General features: G+C 39.9%; 1 protein-coding gene across 1 annotated transcript in view; it reads left to right on the forward strand.

The window, feature by feature from the left end:
• rxfp1 (relaxin family peptide receptor 1) overlaps positions 1-14,729 on the forward strand; it is an 87,364-nt gene that overhangs the window by 34,079 nt on the left and 38,556 nt on the right.

The raw sequence follows: 14,729 nt of genomic DNA on the forward strand, positions 1-14,729 counted from the left end.
CACCTGTTTCCAGAAAGTGATCACCGAGGTGCTGCCACTTTCCGCTCGCACCTGTTTCCAGAAAGTGATCACCGAGGTGCTGCCACTTTCCGCTCACCGCCGTTTGACATCGAGTATCTCTGGTCACCACTCGAACAGCGGTCCATACCTGTCGGGAGTCTCGTCCTCTCTTTTGTGCTCCCCTGTTTTGTAAGGAGTTGCTCCACATCTGCCCCTTGTTTTTATTTATTTAGTAAAACTGTTTTTATTTTACCCGAGCTCATCGTGTCTGTCTGCATCTTGGTTCAACCACTTCATGGGCCGTGATAACAAAACGTAATCTTTGGTTGTATGTATGAGTTTATGGAGTCAAACCAATTTGGGATGGCCACCACAGTCACAGGCCTTACACAAACAGAAATGTAACTAAAAGTTGAGGTGGTAGTAGCTGAGAGTCATGCCGAACATGCACTTTGAGCTCCAATCAGTGTCCCACGTCTTTGCTTAAAACGCAGACAAATCCTGTTTGTGTCGATCCAGGTTGTCTGTTGGCAAAAAACACGTAAAGCACTGGACCGGTTATAATCAGGTTCACAGAAAGTAATCGTTAGATTTTACAACTGGTTTGGATTCAGCTCAGGTTCAGGTACGACATAATCAAACTGTGCCGGTACAACAATAGACACAACTCTGGAAACGTTACAGATACTGAGCTAGAGTTTGGTGTGGTAGTAGCTGAGCTCGTCTGCAGCATGTAGGCCATGTGCACGTGACTGTGCTAAAGTCATTTACAAGCTTTGAGCAAAATGGTTTGCAACGCTGTCATTTCATGAGATGAACGTTTGAAACTCTGGCATGAAGGGTGGCGGGTGATATGCATTCCTGTCCTCCAAAGATCAAACAGGAAGTTAAAAGCTTCACGAAGTTTTTATTCAAACAGTTCATTTCGCTCCTCTCTGCAGCCTGCGTGCTCTGCATTCTCTGATTAAAGCTCTTCTGCTGGGTACAGGCAGAAACGTTTAGTTTGGGCGTCAAAGCGTGAACTTTCAGTCTTTATAATAAAAAGTGAGCGTTTAATTGATAATGAGTCCCCAAAGAAAGGAGTGCCAACGCAGATGACTGAGTAAGGAACTGTGCAGAACACAGAACTAACGCTCTGCCTTAGAGGAAATGTTGTCTTTGGCACAAAAGGAGGTGATTCCTGAAAGACATTCATTTAAAGAGCAGCCGATCACTGAAGAACCGAACCTGTTGACACCAGGCTGAGCCGAGCTGGACTCAACTCTATCAGTCCAGAAATATTCATGTAGAACACCGAAGGGGGAAATTATCTAGAATTTTTTAACCCAGACTTCTTTAGACTTCACAATTTTATATTTTAAACCTTTGCTTTTTGCTCAATGTATATATTGCCATCACCTTTACATTGGATAATTATTGTTGTGATGCATCTACGTTCTTTGCTGCTACCCAATTTGTAAGATTCTCTACATTAAATCCATGTTTTTATTTCATGCTGTCACATCCAGCCGCTTATTCCCCTCTGCTCAGCACGGACACCAGCTGAATGCTGAACAAGCAGCTGACTGGTTGGTGCAGCGCTTTAAATGTTCCACAGCAATATGTTTAGACGTGCGCTCCACAGGCTGCATGTGAAACGTTTTGCTATTAATGCGCTTTGACTTGGGCACCAAACTGTTACTGTAAATACACGTTCAACAGAAAGCACACCGGCCTCAGACATTACACAAAAATTAAAAATTAAACACTTGTCTGGTAAATTTACCAAACCATGATCAGTAGACATGTTTCTGTTACTGTACAGAATGAAAATGACCTTCTTGTCCACCGGCGCACCGTCCGGCAGCTGCTCATTCAGCCCGAAGGGATCCAAACGGCTCCATGCCTCAGGTTCTGTGACAGCTTTTGTTTGACTTTTAACTACTCACAGTTTCATGACGTGCTGAAAGGTGCACAGCTTTCCTTCTGTTGGACTGCTGTCTCAAGGCCTCTGAGCATAAACAACGAAGCAGAACAATTCAAGTGCAGCACAAGAGCGTCAGTCTTCCTGTGGTCAAGATGATCACATGTGGCTCTTTGCTTTTGATTTAGTTTCAAGTTAGAAAAGCTTCTTGTCCTGAAGCTCCTCGTGGATCCTCCAGAAGAGATGCATGGACTTCTGTGCTGTCATCGTGTAGCCTCTCTCATGTCTGGGGAATAGAGCAGCTGCAGTTTTTGTTTTTTCAAACTGACAATGTAGAGATACAAACCTAAGATGTACTTTGAAATAAACAGAATCCTTGAATTGACAGTAAATAATGTATGAAATGTGGTGAACATACAGTGTGCTCCTAATTACTGTGTTTCTGATCCTTGTTTCCTCGGATCTGTTTGAAAGTTGAATAATGCTCCTAATTTAGAAAACAGCAGCAGAGAAACTTTTATTAGAGTTGCTGCTTTTTGGAAAGAGTCCACATACTGTCAAGGAAATTGCTTTTCAATGATTCATGTCTATATACAAAATAATTAGAATGATTCATCAGAGAAGTAGGAAAAAGGTTATTAGACTGACAGATTTTAAAGTCTCCAGTTGGAGTTGCTGTTTGTTTCTCTGGCAGAACTAAATAATTTGGAAAATTTAGTCAGTTTTGAAAATCAGTAAATAAAATTTAATAAAATGCTGTTTGATATTATACTTGTTCTGTGTAATTGCCTTTGTATTATAATCGAGTCAGTCACCTGTTTTTATCTAAATGTTTCCTGATGTTCACTGCGTGTTTGTGTTTTATAAGATGATCTGAAGCTAAAGCTTAAAAACCTGCAGTAATAATTTGGTAGAGTCACTAAGAATAGAATAGAATAGAGTAGAATAGAATAGAATAGACCTTTATTGTCATTGCACCCAAATAAAATGAAATTTGGGTTTGCTTCCCAGATGAACACAGGCAGATTGATAGCTGTCCCTTATTGCACTTATTCAGGTTTTGTTGCAGCTTTTGTTAAGTTCAGTTATGGCTGACAGATAAAACTATTTTTAAGTCGGTTTGTTCATGTCTTGATTGATCTGAACATTTTCCCTGACGGTAACAGTTCAAACAGGTCATGTCCAGGGTGACATGTGTCCTTTAACATGTGGGCTTTTCCTGTGCAGCAGGAACTGTGGAGATCTTCCAGAGAGAGAAGAGGCTGCTCACAATCTTCTGGGCCGTGTTGATAACTCTCTGGAGCACTTTCCTCTGAGCCACTGTGCAGCTGAGACACCACACAGTGGTGCAGTATGTTAAGATGCTCTCTGTGGAGCATCAGTAGAAAGACACCAGCAGTCTCTGGGTTATGTTGTTCCTCCTGAGCACTCTCAGGAAGTCCAGTCTCTGTTGGACCTTTTTCATGCTCCAGGTCAGATTCCCCTCAATATGGACTCCCAGGAAACTGTAGTCAGCTACTCTCTCCACACTGTCTTTTCTTATAATCAGGGGTGAGACAAACTTTTTGATGATCCTCAGTCTTTGAGGTGTTGAGGAGCTGATTGGTCCCGCTGCACCAAGCAGTCACTTGTTCCACCTCGTCCCTGTAGACGGACTCATCCCCCACACTGATGAGCACCACCACTGTGGTGTTGTCCACAAATTTGCCTATGGTGCTGCTGTGGTGAGCAGGGGTGCAGTCGTGTATTGAGGGCATAGAGCAGGGGGCTCAGCACACAGCTCTGAGGGGCTCCCGTGCTGAGGCTAAGGGCCACGGATGTGTGACGGCCCACTCGAACCCTCTGACTGCGATGGGACAGGAAACTTTTTACCCATGTGCAGGTGGAGTGTGGCAGTCCCAGTTTCCCCAGTTTGTTCATCAATTTGTTGGGGAGGATGGTCTATGAAGAGCATAGCTCTTTGTTCTCCAGGTGAGACACAGAAACATGGAGGGCTGTGCCTATATGGCATCCTCAGCTGATCTATTGTAGACAAATTAAATTTGTGTGGGTCAAGAGTTTGTGGGAGGAGTGAAGTGATGTGACTCCTGACCAGCTTTTCAAAACACGTCATCACCACTGGAGTGAGAGCAACTGGTCAGTAGTCGTTTAGACAAGAAATATGGGGTTTCCTGGGTATGGGGACTATTGTAGATGTCTTCATGCAGGGTTGGACCATGGACTGGGACAATGACCTGTTGAAAATCTTGGTCATGACTCCAGCTAGTTGGTGTGCACAGTCTCTCAGAACATGACCGGGGACATGGTCAGGTCCAGCAGCCTTGGTTAACTTTTTAATTTTTAATTTAACCTTTTTTTATGCAGATAGTCTCATTGAGTCACAAGGACTCATTTTCAAGAGAGACCTGTTTTGGGAGCAGATGGGGGTTAAGGGCCTTGCTCAAGGGCCCAGAGTGGGGCGAATGAGGGTGGGGGCAGGTGTGGGTGCTTCACCTTTTCCACCCACATTTTGATGTCTGTTCGGGGAGTTGAACCTGCAACCTTCCAATCACAAACCCACCTTCTCTAACCACTGTTCCATCACTCAGGCCCATAGTGGATGGGCAGGTTGAAGTTGGTGCCATAAATATTTGCAGGAAACAACAAACGTGGACCAGGTGAACTAGCGAGACCATTAATATCTCCCGTGTCACTGGTGAGCTCTGGCTCTTAGCACCACAGTAAATGCTTTAATGCCTCGTCGTTTCTCTTCTGGGGTTAATCTGGTGCAGCCAGTCTGCAGTGGTTTAGATCCTGGTTCACTGCTGTGTGTTAGAGGTGGATCTCGAGGTGGAGGAAGCCGTAACGGGCCTGAAGTGGACATCTCACATGTTCATGACCTGAATGACAAACTGGCTCAAGGCTCATTGTATTTAGTTTATTGTATTTAGGCTGCTTTTGTGTCATGCTTTTTTTTTCAGTGTGCATCACTTTTATCAACAGTTTTTATTAACTGTGCTTTATAAATACACTTTTTTCAGCTCAATGCAGAAAAGTGCATGTAACAGAAAAATGAAAAAGGGCACTTCTAAAGTGCATTTCTTGTTTTATCATGATTGCTACAATAAACTATTGAAAATAGTAAATCTACAGAACTGAGTCCAAATTAAAGAAGCAAAAGTCCAGAGCATAACTGTGAAATAATCATGTTAATCACAATAATATCACATGAATAGTCATATTGTTGTTCACTGGAACACTAGCAGCATCTTCTCTGAGACAAAACTAAAAGATAAAATTACAGATAAAGGGACTGCAGCCACACATCAGACTTTTATTCTAGTCTCCTGATGGGATTTCTACATCTTGACTTCCACAACACCAACAGGAGCCATGACTTTTATTATCGTTACCGCATATTCTCTGCTTTATACTTTTTTTATTTCCACCACTAAAGGTAAAAGGGTGATGTGGTGGTGGTGTTGGGGGGGTAGGGATACTAATCCAACTGTTACTTTCAAAAAGTGTGTCGTAAATCACTGAACAGATTTTAATGAAACTTTTAGAAAGTAATCGTTGGATTAGTATCTATAACTGATTACCTTGTAGATCTTGTCAAATTCAAGATGGCTGCCACAGCCAACTGATCTTAACGGCACAAGAAGAGTTATAACTCAGCCAATCTGGCAAGCGCTAAGATAAACTTTGCTTTAGTCGTACAGATTTCATGAAACTTGCAGTAAGTTTTAGCAGTGCATCTAACACTGAGTGACTTTTGGCCTCCACAGCGAACTGAATTATGGAAACACAAAAATACGTCATTAAGTTCTACAGATATTCATGTGGAGCGGTAAAAGCTGTCAGCTGTTAGGACTTTATCAATGTACTTGTTGTCGTTGTGATTCTAGTTTGTTTCTGATTCTTTCTTTTTGTTTGTTTGTTCTTTTGTGTTAAGTTCAGTTTACCCTGTTCCATCACCCATTCATTACTTTTCCATCATCAGCAAGCCCCGCCCACTCACACCTGCAGCCACTTCCTCTTCCACCTCAGCCTTTATATTCTGTGCTTTATGCCATGTCCAGTTTGCCTTCGTGTCTCTTTGTGTCTTCGCTTTGTTGCCACAACAACTGTGTTTCATTTTATTACCTTAATGAAACACTTAATTTGAGCTCCTTGTGCAGTCTGCGTGTCGGAGTCTTATTACAACACATGTTCTCAAGTGCTAACGGATCAAGCAGGATCTCACAATATTCCAGGGAATTGTGCATAACATTTATGAACATGAGATGATCTTACTCTGCACATTCTGGCATGACATGATGCTGGAGATATGCGTTAATTCAAGGAACCCTACATGTTTAATTTATCTTATCAAACCAGTGCATCACAGCAAGAAATTGTTTGTTTGCTCTGCAGCAGATTAATTTCATGTCTTCATTGCTGCTGATGAACCTAATGGCGTGGAGTTTAAAACATTCTTTGTTTAGCATTTCATGAAGTTTGACGTGGTGTAATTTATGTCTTCTTGTAACATCTGCATGACAGCTGAATGATAAATCAGGTGCTATTTTTCTTTAGAACCATAGAATTTGTCAGTTGCTAAATTACCATCTCTGAATGTTAAAAAACTCACTAGTGCTTCTTACTTTCTTTAACTTTCAACCACGTGTCAGGACACCAAACGTGTGTTGCCTTCAGAAGAGTTGTCTGGATGCGTTGGATCAGTTTACTGAGGCATTAGGGAACTGTGAGGACCCAAGTACATACATGTCCATGAATCACCTGCTGAATCATGGCTTACGCTTAAATCAAGAAAACCATTCAACCTTTATTTCTACAGGTTAGTCTCATTGAGCCACGAGGACTCATTTACAAGAGAGACCTGCTTTAGACAAAAACCACAGAGGCATGCACGAATAAATCCAGATGTACTCGTGAATCCAAGCACACTTCCTTTGTAAGCCAATCAACGTGGAACTGAGCACGGATAAAGGAATACTCGACTCCTCCCTCGACACGCCTCCAGCTAAATAAGTAAAATAAATGCAAATATGTTTTTCATGTGGGATTCTCGTCTCTGCATGTTAAAAATGTTATACCCAGATGCAGCAAAATGAAGAAATTAATTGAATGTGAATCAAAGATGCTCCTAAATAAGTAGTGGGGACGGAGTGAAAACATGTTTGCCACACATGTAAAAAGTGTGTGCTGCTGTTAAATGAAGGGGGGGCAGATCTGCTGGTGGGGCTTTCTGAGGCATTTCCAACTTTATACGCGTTTAATAAATAATTACTGTAAACACAGCAGCACTCAGGAGCTCGGTAGAACGTCAGAGCTTATTCTTTAAATAGTTGCTATCACAAAATGAGTCACTGAGAATCAACAGTTTTCCCTCGGCGCTGTGGGGAAACTTTAGAAATCAGGGCATCAAATGGATGAAGTCACCCCCTCCAGCCGGCCCGACTCAGAGACAACTGAGGAATACCGGATCAGTATTTGGTCCCTGTGAGCCCTGAAAATATGGAGGGTGGAATGTGACGAAATTAAATAAATACATCATGAAATAAAGAAATCTAAATGTCATTAAATAATTAAATGTATAATTTACTTATTAAATACATCATTAAATCATTTTAATATACAATTAAATTGAATGAAATGTCATTTTCTATGAAAAAAGTTTCATCCAAATTCACGCAAACACAATTACTGCCCCCTAAAGATTTGGAATATATTTTCTGGCATTAATCCGTAATCTGCGATTGATTTGTCTTCGCTTGCTGTGCGGAGCAGCCAATCAGGCGTCAGGGTCTGTCTAGTCCCGCCCACTGAGTTTGATGACTGAGGCTGACAGTTATAATTTCACGACACTGATGCACGGGAGCCATGAAATAAAATAAAAAAAAAACGACAGTGGAATAATTGAATGTATTTATTTTTTTTATCTTGAAAATGACATTTCATTATTTAATGTCATTATTTAAAAGATGCTTTTGTTTATTTCATGGGACATTTAATTAATTAATCGTATCATTTAATTATTTAGTGATGTACTGAATAATTAAAAGATACATTTATTTATTTATTTAATTTTGTCACATTCCACCCTCCATACAGGAACACGCTGCCTCCCAGTTCTTCTGTTGGTGACGTCGTCCAGCAGCACCACAGCTGTCTTTGTCCCACAGACACGTCCACCTTTACGCAGCTCTTTATGGACAGCTGTGTGATGGTGCACACCTGAGGGAGGAGTCATCACAGAGGAGTTGTTCTGAATTTATTTGCTGACCTCGCATCGTTTTCTTCTCAGTGAGGGTGAAATGTCTCGCACAGTTCAACTTGATGCTTCTCCTCTGTGTGTGTGCCTTAGGTGTGCGTTTACATCTGCATGGGACAAAAGAAACTTTACATTTACGTTGAAGTGAAGCTGTTTTGATCATTTTTGTTGTTCGATGTTTTGCTGTTTGAGGTTAAATGTGGTTCTGTTTCCTTGTGTTGGGGTCCAAACTTGTGAAAAAGCATCTTGTTTGAGTCCTTTAAGTTCAGAAAACCAAACCGAGTAATATTTCTGTGTATTTACATCAGTTTCAGTACTTTGTAGTCAGATACTGTGGCCTGAAAAAGGTTTGAGCACAGTCTCACAGCAGGTCAAGGTGTGCGTGAATTTACATTTTGATACATGGAACCAGGTGCACGTTACCTTTTCTTACATACACACCGTTCATACATGAGGTCCCTGGTGAATCACAGGCAGATGGTAAAGTATTGCTGTGAAACCAACAAAGTCCATGCTCAATAATCCAGGTACACAATCCAACAATTTTCAGTCAGGTCATCTGGAAGGTGAAACGTTTCAGCACAAAAAAAAAAAAAGAGAAACTGTCCAGATGAGCTGACTGAAAATTGTTGGATTGTATACCTGGATTATTGAGCATGGACTTTGTTGGTTTTGAACCAGTTTGTCGACGAGGAAGAGGGCCGGCACTGGAGGAGGGGGCGTGCCAAAGACACCATCTTAGCACCAACATAACTGTTTTGTGAATCAGTTTTGTGTTGTGTGCTTCCTTGACTGATGAAGCCTTCTGGATGGAAAGTGAAACGTTTCAGCACAAAAAAAAAATAAAAAAAAAAAATAAACTGTCCAGATGACCTGACTGAAAATGGTTGTATTGCTGTGAAACAAACTTTACACTCAGTGATGATTAACTCTTTGGCTGTCAGTTCCTTTTTAATATCTGAAAATCAATTTCTGTTTCCAATAAAAGTGTTTCTTTGAAAGCCAGATGACGAGGTATTACGTACAAAATCACTTTTTTAATGAACAATCCTCAACACGGATGCAGAGTAAGAGGAACTTTGTCTCTGTGCAGCTCAGATATTCAGTTATTGCAGCTTCTGCCATGACCCTTATTTGATGTCACTGTTTAATCAAGACAGAAATCACTGAAGAGTGTTAATGTCAGCAATCAATATGATAATTGATCTGTCACATTGTGATCAAACAGGAACTAATCATTGAAAGGAAAGGTTTTCCCAAGATATAATTATGCTTCAGGAAACCGGCTGCTCTAATTAGCCATTCTAACTTTCTACTATTCAATAATTAAACATGAACCTGTGGGGGGCCGGAGCTCAAAGTGAAGCGTGACTTCATCCAACAAAACCACAATCAGACTGAACTGAACACCAAATGATTACAAACTACTTGCAGTATTTTCACTCATTTTGCATTTTGATACAATTATTATTTATTTATTTATTTATACAATTATAATCAGCATTTTTAAATTGTGTTCTTACAATATTATCTGAATCAGGTGAAATAATAACCCAACACTAACTTCACTTATGGTGTACTTTCTGTACAAGTAAACCACTTTATGTATTCTTATTTTTATTTTATTTATATATTGTTGTTTCAGTATTTTTTACTATGACAGAGCTCTGCACAGTAATTCCAATGTGCCTGGACTGTTGGTCTGTGCACAAATGGCAAATAAAGTTTGTACTTTGTATTAGAACAAGCTAAAGATCACTGCAGTCATCTTTTACATTTTTCTGATTTAAGTTCAAGTTCAAGTTGTGTTTATTTAGGTAAACACAGGGTTAACAGTACGATGAAATGCTTAGGATGAGAAAAAATGGTTCGACTCGCTAAAAAAATATCAAAGAACAAACCAACAAGAAAATACAAAAAACATGAAATAAAGGTACACAATAAAGTACCAAAAAGTGAAAAAGTAATTAAAATGTTTATAATGTCCTAAAGAGAGGTATTGAGCAACAACATGGTAGAATATAATGGTGCAGGATGAATTTGAATGAATAAGTATTTCAAGGTAGCAACATAAGCTAAAGTTTTTAATTTTAATTTTAATTTTTATCTCCTTTTCCTGTCAATGAAGCGTCGTTGTATCAGAAAATAGATGCAGGTGCAACATTCTGCAGTGACTTCATGACACTGACTGTGAAGGTTCAGCCTAAATGGCAAAGAGCTCATAAATCTTCACTCAACCCAAAAAACTTTTGATCATACAGAGAATTATTCTGAGCATAATTTTCCTCTTCTATGTGACATCAAACGTCATCACTGACAGAGACTGACAAGCAAATGAACACTGTGCTGCTCTCCTGTGGCAAAAAACCCACCGATGTACTGTAATACTGTATTATCATCAATAACATGCACAAAGTTTATTCCTGTAGTTCCTTTACTTGCTTGATTCTGTTCAGGGTTTGCAGGGAGCAGGTCCCTACAGTACTCCCAGTGGTCATCAGGTCCAAGTGAGGGTACGATCCAACACAGGGTCATATTGAGACAAATCACACCAAGATCACTTTAGACTTAGTGATTATTCTAATGTGCATGTTTGGAAACTGTGGGATGAAACCCAGAGAAAGTTTACGCCTGCACGGAAAGAACAAACAAACTTGACAAAGACGGAGCCCAGCTGTGAGTCAGGCCAACCAGCTGTTCCACCGTGCAGCCCTTCGATGAGTCGCTAACTGTAAACAGAGTTCAGACCTGAACATTTAGCTTTTAAAGGTCATAATCAAACCAGGGAGCTGTTTGGAAGCTTTATTAAAACACGTCGGTACATTATAACTCAAGCTTTTCTATTTCTAATTTATTTCTAAAAAAATAAAAACATTCTTTGATGTATTTTAAAATTTCTTTATTGCTATCAGTTGTTAATGTTAAAGTGGTCAAGTAGGCATGCTGCTGATGCTGTTCACTGCAGTAAGGAATAAACTATATATATATATATATATATATATATATATATATATATATATATGTATATGTATATATTCTTCTTTTCATGAGAAAAGGACAAAAAAAAAGATACTTGAATTGATGAGAAACCTGAACACAGAAGATCATTATGAATTTGTTTGATCTCCATCAGCTTGTCGTCATTCTCATCTCTGCGCTCTGTCAAAGAGTAACTTCCTGTTCCAGTAGTTTGCCATATTAGCAGCTTTAGTCTTGTGTGTGCTGCTGTATGAAAGTCATGTGATTTGACTCTGAATATCATAAAATAATCTTTATTCTGAGAACTAAAATCTTTTCTATTAGAACGAGTCCTGTGAAAAAAGCTCCCTTAGAAAAAGTGCCTCGTCTAAATTCTAATTGACGCCTCAGTTTGAGTGAGCTAACTGAGTTTCTGTACCTCTTTATCTCAACATGCTCAGGCAGGCACAAGAAGCAATGTTTATCCCATTGATAAAAAATTGAAGAGTCGTGCGCGAGCCGCTGCAAATTCATCTATTTTAGCTCGAGTTAAAGTCGGAGCACTCCATGGGGGAAACCGTCCAAGTACCTGCCAGAGCACATTCATCTGCTTTTCCCGTCTGTATAAATATGATTTTTATGTGCTAAACAGACTGAAGAGTTAGTGAAGTAATTAAAGTTTAAATTTTATGTGGAGCAGCTGAATTCTGTGTCAATAAACAGGATGTTAATTTGTTTTTGAGGATAACAGGAAATGACAGCAGATAAAAAATAGGCTGAAAAGAAAACAAGGCAATATAGGCACATTTCACAGCGAAGCTTAAATTTATGTTTAAAAAAAGAGGCATCGGGGTTATTAAAAAGCTTTTTCCAGTCAAAATGAACACAAATCGTCTGGATGCATACACCTGTTTGAAAAGAAATATAATGAAAGTGCTGAAGAAACTGAACCGGAGCTGCAACTACCCCCACATTTCTGCAGCCGATTTAACACAAGAGCACAAGGAAATAAAATCAAGAGGAGATATACAGATGCAGTTAGAGGACATGGAGGTTGTTGGAGTGCACAGAGGATGCAGAGGACGGAGAGAGATGAGGAGGACTTCCTGTGGATCCCCCTGAAGAGGGAAAAGCTGAAAGAAGAAGAAGAATGAACACAAGAACAAGCCAGTCCTGACTCTGGAAACTACAAATCCTGCAGGATGCAAGATTTTCTGAGAATAAAAAGACTTTTTAGTTTTGAGCTGCAGAGCTGACAGCAAACATAAAACTAACACCTGTGTCTTCCTTTACTTGTAAGTTGTTGCTGTTAGAGCTTCACTGAGACACATCCTGATGCATGCTCAATAATCCAGGTAGAAAAATCTGCACGGGTTCTTTTGGACGAAACATGAAACTTTTCTACATATTTTTTTTGCTTTTTGAACCCGTCCCGAGGACCAGACTTAACTTTTCAGATTCACTGAGAGACATTTATTATTGTTTTAACAAGATAAAAGTATGAAGGAGTTGTGTTGTCCGTTTTAAACATAAGGCTCTTTGCAAGAACTTTGCACAAAGTCACAGCATTAAAAATGTATTCCTCATCATTTTAATAAGATTACTAATTACTGTCAGGAAAAAGACACTGATCAAAATGTGATGATATCAACAGCCACCCCTTGTGTTTGTATGAATAATATTCTGATGAATTTTATTTGTAATGAGAAACAGCTTCAGGCTTTAATTGGCTCATTGCTTCAACCAGCAGTTCATCAGGTCCAAGTTCATTCATGTGTATATTTGCAGATCATATTCATCCACCGCAAGAGCACATCAAAACATTCCTGAGATATTTAATTTTTAATGAGTTCAAAAGTCCCTTGTGTTGCTCATCCTGTGCAAATTACCCAGTTTATATTAATCTCTGGACATCCTCCATCACAGGGAGAGGATCTATCTGATGCTTGAGTGGATCAGCATCTGCGTCAGGCGGACAAATCACTGAAAGCTTCAGTAGAACGTTGGCTGCATTTTCAGAACCCTCTTGATGCTCTTCAACACAAAGACCCATTTGGAGAACGACCAGGTTCTAATTAGTAAGTTGGTAATTTACAAATAAACCAATTTGTTTATTCACGTCAGAACTGGAACGTGATACAAACTCAAAGAGCAAACTGAAAACTAGTTCACTAGATAATTTCACTTTAATAAAAAGTTTACTGTGAGAAGTTAAACTGTTACTTCAGTTTTAATTAATAAACGTGTTACTGCGGGGCCGTGACATTATGGCATGTGTGCACAAGAATCAGCACTGACATTAAACTTTATCACACTGAAGGAAAAAGACGACACAAATAACACATTTCATAAAATATTAAATACAAAGGATTAGCTAAAGTCACATTCTTTCCCACCAGTATGTTGATTATAACTGGTTTATATGAGTGGGCAGCATGACAGCTTAGTGGTTTGCTCTGTTGCCTCAAAGCAAGAAGGTTGAACCGTTCTCCTCGTGTGCGTTATCTCCGGGTGCTCCGGTTCAAAACGTGCATGTTAGTCTGCCTTTATTAACCTCTGCTAACATTTATTCAATCAGGCAAATCCCAGTGGGATCACAGATCTCATTTGGAGGCGTAAACCTGAAGGCAGCCAAACATCATGCACGTTAACGTGTTTGTCCCTCGTTGCTTTGGATGAGACCCAGAGAAGAGAAATCTAAAACCCCAGTATGGTTTGAACCTGTTGCTTTAATGGCTGCAGTCAGGAGGCGGCAGCCCTGCTGCTCTGTGGACAACGTTTTGCCTAACGAGGTGACAAACAGTAATTATTCTGTGCTGAAGCAACAAACGTGGACGTTGTGAACTTCTCTGTCATCTTTTGCACTAACAGGTCATGCTGACTGTAAACTCACTGTTTGGTCCATGCTGATTTTACGCAACAGTTTTTTGTGCTTCATCGTGAGCCCTCAAGCGAAATGTTCATTACGTCTCACAGATGTTGCCTCCGTAGGAGTTTAGCATGCAGTTGTTCTCCAGAGTTTTACTGACTAAACTAAATAATGAGAAGGAAATGCTGAGATTACATTAGTAAAAACAGAGCTTCTCATTAGTGCTTTGATACAGTGATCATTTACTTTGTGCCTGTGATGTCACTGGAGAAAGTCTTGATCCTTATCTTAATTAGTTCTGAGCACGGTGCAGTAAAGTCATTGATTTTTACTCAAGAAGGTCCAAATAAACCTGATCCATGTTGTTTGTGCATCGTGTGTATGATGTCCATCTGAATGCCTAAAAAGTTTTTGGATTCTTGTATTAGCTGAAAAATAAATGACCTGTTGCCAGAGAAACACCACAGCACAAGAACTTAAGGATTCATCTTTTGACAAACTCACAAGATGTTAGAGGAGCCGTCAGTGTTGATGGATGATGTTTGTCAGAAGTCCCACAGCATCTTATCACTGTCATTCTCTACCACTCTTGGTGGCATCTCCAGCTTTATATGGGGCCTCCAGTCCATACTCAGCACAGATGTTCCTGCACATTGTTCCAGAGGTTCCTGTATATTATTCCAGAGGTTCCTGTACATTATTCCAGATGTTCCTGTACATTATTCCAGATGTCCCTGTACATT

The sequence above is a fragment of the Nematolebias whitei genome, chromosome 4 (genome assembly GCF_014905685.2).
Source record: "Nematolebias whitei isolate Nwh7 chromosome 4, NemWhi1, whole genome shotgun sequence".
Taxonomy (NCBI): Eukaryota; Metazoa; Chordata; class Actinopteri; order Cyprinodontiformes; family Rivulidae; genus Nematolebias; species Nematolebias whitei.